This window comes from Leptinotarsa decemlineata, unplaced genomic scaffold (assembly GCF_025532065.1).
Source record: "Leptinotarsa decemlineata unplaced genomic scaffold, Ldec_3_MD MMD2_tig00078346_RagTag_RagTag, whole genome shotgun sequence".
NCBI lineage: Eukaryota > Metazoa > Arthropoda > Insecta > Coleoptera > Chrysomelidae > Leptinotarsa > Leptinotarsa decemlineata.
The window spans coordinates 2,110,471-2,118,482 of record NW_027412724.1 but is presented as its reverse complement, the minus strand read 5'-3'; positions in this window follow the sequence as shown (position 1 = coordinate 2,118,482).

The window sequence follows — 8,012 nt, the reverse complement described above, 5'->3', positions numbered from 1 at the left end:
CGTGTTCAACAGAAGTTTTCGAAATAAAATAACAGGAAGACTGGGTAATGATCCAGTCAGTTACTTGTAACATAAGCTGTGTGTCATTCACAAGAGAAGATTGAAAAGGTTCATCAAAAAGACAGATATATCATGATGTCATTCTACCCCATCAATATTCGAGAACGTACCTCTAATCTCAAAGAAAATACTACTGTACTTTCCAGGTAAATATCCACTTCAACAACACTTTTGTTCGTAAACATAACAGAAAATTCATAAAACAAATGTGTTTATGAAAAGACATAGAAATACAAAATACATAGACTTGATAGTTGTGGAGAGCCACTGAGAGAATTGAGATGGCATAAATAATTATTAGCATGTTTGAATAAAAACAAAATGTTATTTTTTTCCACTTAAGAGCCTTACGCTGAGTTCATTTCTTCTTAGACTCCAGAAAATACTAAAGCAACCCAGCAATGTTGTTCCCTGCACTTGTTTATTGTTCTGAACTTGGTTTGAATTGCCATGAATTGCTTGTCTCTAACATTGGCTTAAGACGACGTGTATTTGTCTTTTCTATGTTTTGTAGGTGAGGTCTTCATTATACTTATACTATTTGTTCAGATGTCCTGTAAATTGACATAATGCAAGAGTAGTCAAGTGATTATCATTCACGAATTTTTTATTCACGACTATTATGAATTAGAAAGTTTTACACCAACTTTTAATGCTTTGAAAAGCTCAGGTTAGACCTGTTTTGGAATATGGCTCACATGTATTCTCAAGTATTACCTGAAACTGCTGGAGACTATTGAATGAAAAGACATCCGCCTGTTCGGAGATCCAAACATTTCAAGTAAAGTTGATAGCCTTGAACATCGTAGGAAGGTTAGGAACTTGTCTCTCTTCTGTAAATACTTCCACGGGAAGTGTTGAACTAGCTTAGCCCGCATGATTCCATCCAGAGCATTATATAGCAAATCTAACATTGGCTATTATGCGATTTCTGAGTTTGCAGACATGCAGACATGCAACATAAAAAACTAACCGCCAACTACGAAAAAACATATGCTGTGCCTTTCTCTAGTTATAAGAGCATCCTTTCAAATTTCCGAACACTAGACATGAATGCTGCTTCTCGAAGCATCAAAATACATGCTGAAAATGAACTCAAATATGTATTGATGCACATATGCAATGGAACACTAATATTAACGAAATCACAGAAACTAATATATTTCAGAAATATATCAGGAATCACTCACCTCAAAATACCTATGCACTGGTGGAATCAGGACTGATGTATGGGGTATTCTTTCCAGCCTTCAAAATAGAATATTAAAAAACCTCATATATTTTCCACAAAATACCTGTTTGAAGGAAGGCGAGTTCTGGATCCGTCTAATATGATATAATATGAAAAAATAAATAAAATTGAAAAATAAAATGAATTGCTGAAAATAGCATGCATATTAAACGAAAAACCCTAATAAAATGAAATTACAATACGATTGAAATGCAATAAAAATAAATAGATTGCAAGCCACGTTACTTCACGAAATTTCTATTGTTAGTATCCACAATTGTTTTTCTGTGATCACCTGAATATTCTCACGGACAGAATATGAGGCCCCAGGATAGAATACCCCATACATCAGTCCTGATTCCACCAGTGCATAGGTATTTTGAGGTGAGTGATTCCTGATATATTTCTGAAATATATTAGTTTCTGTGATTTCGTTAATATTAATATTCCATCGCATATGTGCATCAATACATATTTGAGTTCATTTTCAGCATGTATTTTGATGCTTCGAGAAGCAGCATTCATGTCTAGTGTTCGAGAATTTGAAAGAATGCTCTTATAACTAGAGAAAGGCACAGCATATGTTTTTTCGTAGTTGGCGGTTAGTTTTTTATGTTGCATGTCTGCATGTCTGCAAACTCAGAAATCGCATAATAGCCAATGTTAGATTTGCTATATGATGCTCTGGATGGAATCATGCGGGCTAAGTTAGTTCAACGCTTCCCGTGTAAGTATTTACAGAAGAGAGACAAGTTCCCAACCTTCCTACGATGTTCAAGGCTATCAACATTACTTGAAATGTTTGGATCTCCGAACAGGCGGATGTCTTTTCATTCAATAGTCTCCAGCAATTTCAGGTAATACTTGAGAATACATGTGAGCCATATTCCAAAACAGGTCTAACCTGAGCTTTTCAAAGCATTAAAAGTTGGTGTAAAACTTTCTAATTCAAAATAGTCGTGAATGAAAAATTCGTGAATGATAATCACTTGACTACTCTTGCATTATGTCAATTCACAGGACATCTGAACAAATAGTATAAGTATAATGAAGACCTCACCTACAGACAAAACATAGAAAGGACAAATACACGTCGTCTTAAGCCAATGTTAGAGACAAGCAATTCATGGCAATTCAAACCAAGTTCAGAACAATAAACAAGTGCAGGGAACAACATTGCTGGGTTGCTTTAGTATTTTCTGGAGTCTAAGAAGAAATGAACTCATCGTAAGGCTCTTAAGTGGAAAAAATAACATTTTGTTTTTATTCAAACATGCTAATAATTATTTATGCCATCTCAATTATCTCAGTGGCTCTCCACAACTATCAAGTCTATGTATTTTGTATTTCTATGTCTTTTCATAGACACATTTGTCTTATGAATATTCTGTTATGTTTACGAACAAAAGTGTTGTTGAAGTGGATATTTACCTGGAAAGTACAGTAGTATTTTCTTTAAGATTAGAGGTACCTTCTCGAATATTGATGGTGTAGAATGACATCATGATATATCTGTCTTTTTGATGAACCTTTTCAATCTTCTCTTGTGAATGACACACAGCTTATGTTACAAGTAACTGACTGGATCATTACCCAGTCTTCCTGTTTTTTTATTTCGAAAACTTCTGTTGAACACGTCAATGGTTTTGTAGATATCCCTAACATATTTTTATGTATTGCTGTCGATCTTAGAAGGAGATTCCTCATCTACTATGCTTGAACGAGTTAGTAGCTTTTCAAGATAATCTAATATCCACGAGCAAAGCAGTGATTTTGATATAATCAATACCCGACTGTATGCCTTTGTATATCTTTCCCTCGATTTTAATGAAAACCGTTTGTTTGCTCGTCCAATTGCAACATTAAATTTAATGGCATAATTCATAAAAAATAACAATTTCAAAGATACGGTTCATTAGGACTGGTCTAATTCTTATTTCATTTTCTTCAAACCAAGTTTCAAATAGTTGACCTATTTTCTTATATAATTTGTGTTATACTTTCGTATTGAAAACAAAATGCATGCCAAATTGTATCACAAACGATTTAGCATAATTAACACCTCAGCATATGATTCGGTAATTTGTTATTGTGAAACTGGTCTCAATTCGCGATTGTAAAATTTAAATGAAATTTACATTTATACGTACCTATAGTTCTTATGATATTCCATATGTCCTGTATTGAAAATCTAGCAGTATAGCTACGATTAGCGAGAACCAAAGATAGATATCTTCAGGAAAGTTGGATTTGCATTCCACTTCTCTCCACGAATATCAAAGATTAAAGAGACTCCCCAAGGAGATGGGGTGGACGTCCTCCACCACCGGACGAAATTCGTCCTCTATATTTCACCAAGTGGGCCTTCAGAGTAATTAGTTGTATCGAGAGGCCAAAAATAAAGCATTTGTGATCAAACACGCTTTATCGACCTGCCACAGTTCCATCAGTGATAGGCTGAATCACGAATATATTGCTGAACTCAACTGAACATAATGTTATTGGAAGAGGACTTCATCTATGAAAATCGAAGACAAACGAAGCTCCTCAAGGCGGTCTTTTGCAAAGCGAAGCTTCTACATCCTTTGTCTTTCACTGCAGATTCCACTGCAAAGCAACTAGTTGAAACCTACGACGGGTCGAAAGAACTCTGCCTTGTGTTGAATCACGAATGCTTTGTTTTGGGCTCTGGTATCAACTGTTTTTTAAAAGAGCAACTAGCTTTTTTTCGTATAATATAATAATAATGTCGTTATATATAACAGACTGTCTGTTATATATAACAGACAGACTTATGTTACATACACTCGTAGAAGTTTGAGTAGCTATTGAACATCATTTCTTGTCGAGATATTCAACACAGGTTGGAATTATGATTGTTCTTATTCTTGTATCAACTATTAATTTCAATTATTTCGTTTATATCATTCAATTCATGTCATTTTTTATATTTTATGTTACTCATATGATACTTCTTGTCATGAATATCCTTGTAGTTAGCAAATTAATACTAATAACTTCTTCAATACGCATTAATGTTTAAGTTTGAAAATGTCCTTATAGGACGAAACTGCAATAACATTAGTACAAATAAAAGTGGTAAAAACATAGAAAGTTTCAATTCTCTTTTCTTCAGATAATTATATAATATTATTATTCAGCGATTAACATCCAAGATAAAGACACTCGAAGATGTTTTTCAATGTTAGAAAATAGGTATAAAAATGAAAGAAAGTAATTAATGAAAGATAATCGTTTAATGAATATTTTTCAAAAATTCCATAACTTAAACTTCACGCGGGAATTGAATGTGGGTTCCGAGCCATCTAGTGCTGTAAAGTTGAACGTTAACATTTTGAAAGTAGCATTTCCAATTTCGGAAATATAAAAAAAGAGCGCAGATTTCTTGAACTAACTCGATGATTTTCATGGCATTTTATAGACATAATCAAGCCAGATTTTGTTATTGCAAATAGTCTTACGACTAACTAACATCAATTAGGCATTCGCCTTTGTCAGCCTCCACAGAATCCCCTGTACCGTCATCTGCGACTGAAACTGTCTTCGTTTTCGTCTCTGGCATCGGAACGAACAATAGTTGGAAGTAGTAAATTCGAACGGAAACCTAATTTAATAAACTAATCCGTGAAAATTCCGTCTTGGAAACATATTACTCTCCGCGTCGATTCGAGGAAGAGATTTTTACGTTGGGCGCAATCAGAGGAATCTGGGCCATAAATTTTAAAGCAATTTAATCAAAAATTTCGTACCAGCGGCACACGATGAGATATTTTCAAGTCGTTTCATTTTCCAGTCGCAATATTCCATTATCATACATTACTTAAATCTCAATCTAAACACATAAATAATCGAGAAGGCTACCAGCGACAAATTCTGAACGGATTATAATTGGAGTTTTTCCTGTATTCGTCGACTGGAATTAGATTCATTTCAAAATTGCCAACGATTTATTTTTCGTTCGGTTCTGTTAACTCTTACCGGAAATGAACTTCAAAGTACATTTGCGGTTCATTTTTTTTTAATGGAAAATTTTTAGTTATTCTCTAATTTTTCAGACTAAAGTTATTGAAATTTTACTAGTGCTGAAAGTTGATCAAGTTCAATTAATTCAGATGATCAGCCGCATATTAATGAACTCAAATTGCACATTAATTGTGAATGCCCGGTAATAGAAAAAACAATTTCCATTAAATATTTAGGTCTTGTTATTAACTAATATATTAGAAGGGACAAACAAGTACCAAAAATCAAATTACTAAAATACTTCATGGAGAAAGAGCCTGGTCAATTCCTCTACGTCCCTTCATCACTTAGAAGGATTGATTGCAGCTTGAGAAATGGTTTTGAAGCAGATTCTGTGAAACTCTTACATTTACTCTTCAAACTCCAATCTGAAGTTCTCCGTCAGTTCCATTTTTTTTTTATTTCATATTCACTCAATTATTATGAAGATAGTTTTCAGATTCCTTATACTTTATTTGGTGTCCCCGATATAGCCATTGTGAGTACATACATACATATAGATGGAGCTGAAGAAGTAAATGTATTCTCCTATTCACAAATGTATGTAAAAATCTGAGTTTGGTTAAGTACGCTATGGACGTAGTGATTCTGCAGCAGGATCCTAGACGATATGTAATTTATACAACAGTAAGAATTAGAGCAGTCGAGAATTTTAATATTAAAATACCACTCTACAAGAAAAGCCATATACACAAAGACTCGTTTTCTAGTATGGTGCAACAGTGTACAACCTACTTCAAGTAGAATTGAAAAAGTTTATAAAAATTTTTTAAATCAAATATGACTACAAGTGGTTTATAATCGAAAACCCAAAAAAATTGACATATACTGAAAAAATAAATAAATTTTCTACATTGAATAACAGTTCCTATACTATCTGCATAATTTCCTATACAAGCTTAAACTCAACTTATATCTATTTTTTTTTGTTTCCTCTACTAGTTTGAAATTTTAAATTTGATTAAATGACTTCAGTCATTGCCTTGGGATTGTCATATTGTTTCCATAAAATGTACATACAGAACTCTCATCCGAATCAGTGATATAACACAATAAAGGCATTTCAATGCCTAAATGAAAGTAACTTATTCAAGATTATTTGAAATCTAATAATAATACATCAAATTGTACATTACTCTGAAAACAATACTACTGAATCGAAAACACTGTACGAGAGAAGATTGAGTAAACTTAATATCACAGTTCAAGCAGCTAACTTCTGTAAAAACATGAGATTTCGAATCAATATCTCATAATTAGATATTCATTTAAATTCAATGCATATATAATAAGTTTTTTAAAAACCAAAAAAAACCAATCTAGCTCGATATTGCTTTAGGAATGTCGACTAATGGTAAAAAAATATTTTAAAGCTATTCTACGGATTTGTTGACACTGTCTTCAAGGCAATGGAGGAAGTGCTCTAGTAGAGAATAATGTTTAGTGGTAGTAATTTGGTATTGTTTTGGTTGGTTTTTGGGTTTTGCCGTGGTCTTCTTTGGTCTTCTTGGTCTTCTTTGGTTACAATCTCCAAACGTTTCAACTGCAACTGCGGCAGTCATCTTCAGTGGCCTCACTTTTACTAAATAGTGGAATATCAATCTATTGGTTCGTGATAAATCGGATTGGGAGAGTTTTTCTGAGATTTATAGTTGGTTTTGTTTTTTATGCATATATAGCAAGCATTGATGCATATGTAGTTCACAATGTTACAGATGTCTCGGTCTTCGTAAAACCTATCATCGGAGAAACATTTTTTTTTAAATCTATTTTTAGTATACAGTACTGAGTAGTTTTCAAAATTTGTATTGCATTATTATATGATCCTCCCTATATTACAATACAGTATGAATATAGAATAAAGAAAATGACTTTTGTCTAATTTCTGCTGAGTTAATTATTTTTTACGACCGGTTTCGGTTTATTGGACCATTTTCAAGTCTTGAATTTCTTGAATTTCTACAAAATAAATAGGTCAACATTCGAACAAAACAATATAGTATCTGAATAATGTTTCGATCGTCTAAAATGTATATGTAACATTTTCGAATTAGTTAACTAGCTTTGTTGTTTACATATTTCGCATGCTCGTTCCATTTTAGGTGTTAATCGACAGTTACGCAAAGATATTTTATCTTTTTGGTTTTTTTGAATAGATGGACAGGTGCAGTTTGGTTGAGAGCATATTTTGTTATGTAGCATGTTCTGTTTGATTGTGTGTCGATTTTTGTTATAAATTTACTTTAAGACGTATTCACAGAAAACTTGCCATAATTTAGTCATCGTGAGATTTTCATAAGACCCTTTTCAGCTTTATCGAATAGATTTTCCCAGTTCATATCAGTAAACAAAATTGCTTTATCGTCAGCATACAGTGTCATCCCCAAAGTATGCACCAAATTGGAAACTTCTTTATTAAGGGTTTTACGACAAAAGGTTATTCTTGATAAAAGTTTGTGCATCCCCTAAAACTAAACATACAGCAACAAAATACAGTAAAACACACGACGTTTTATTTCAAAAGCCTGCAATATTACAAATAACACAACTATGGTGTTAACCACGGTCAATTTTTTTGAAGAGTAAAATAATTTCAAAGTTTTTGGTTCAAAGTTATTTTTATTTTTTGTTAACACCGAAAATTACTCAAAATTATACAGTATTGTAACAAAAACTT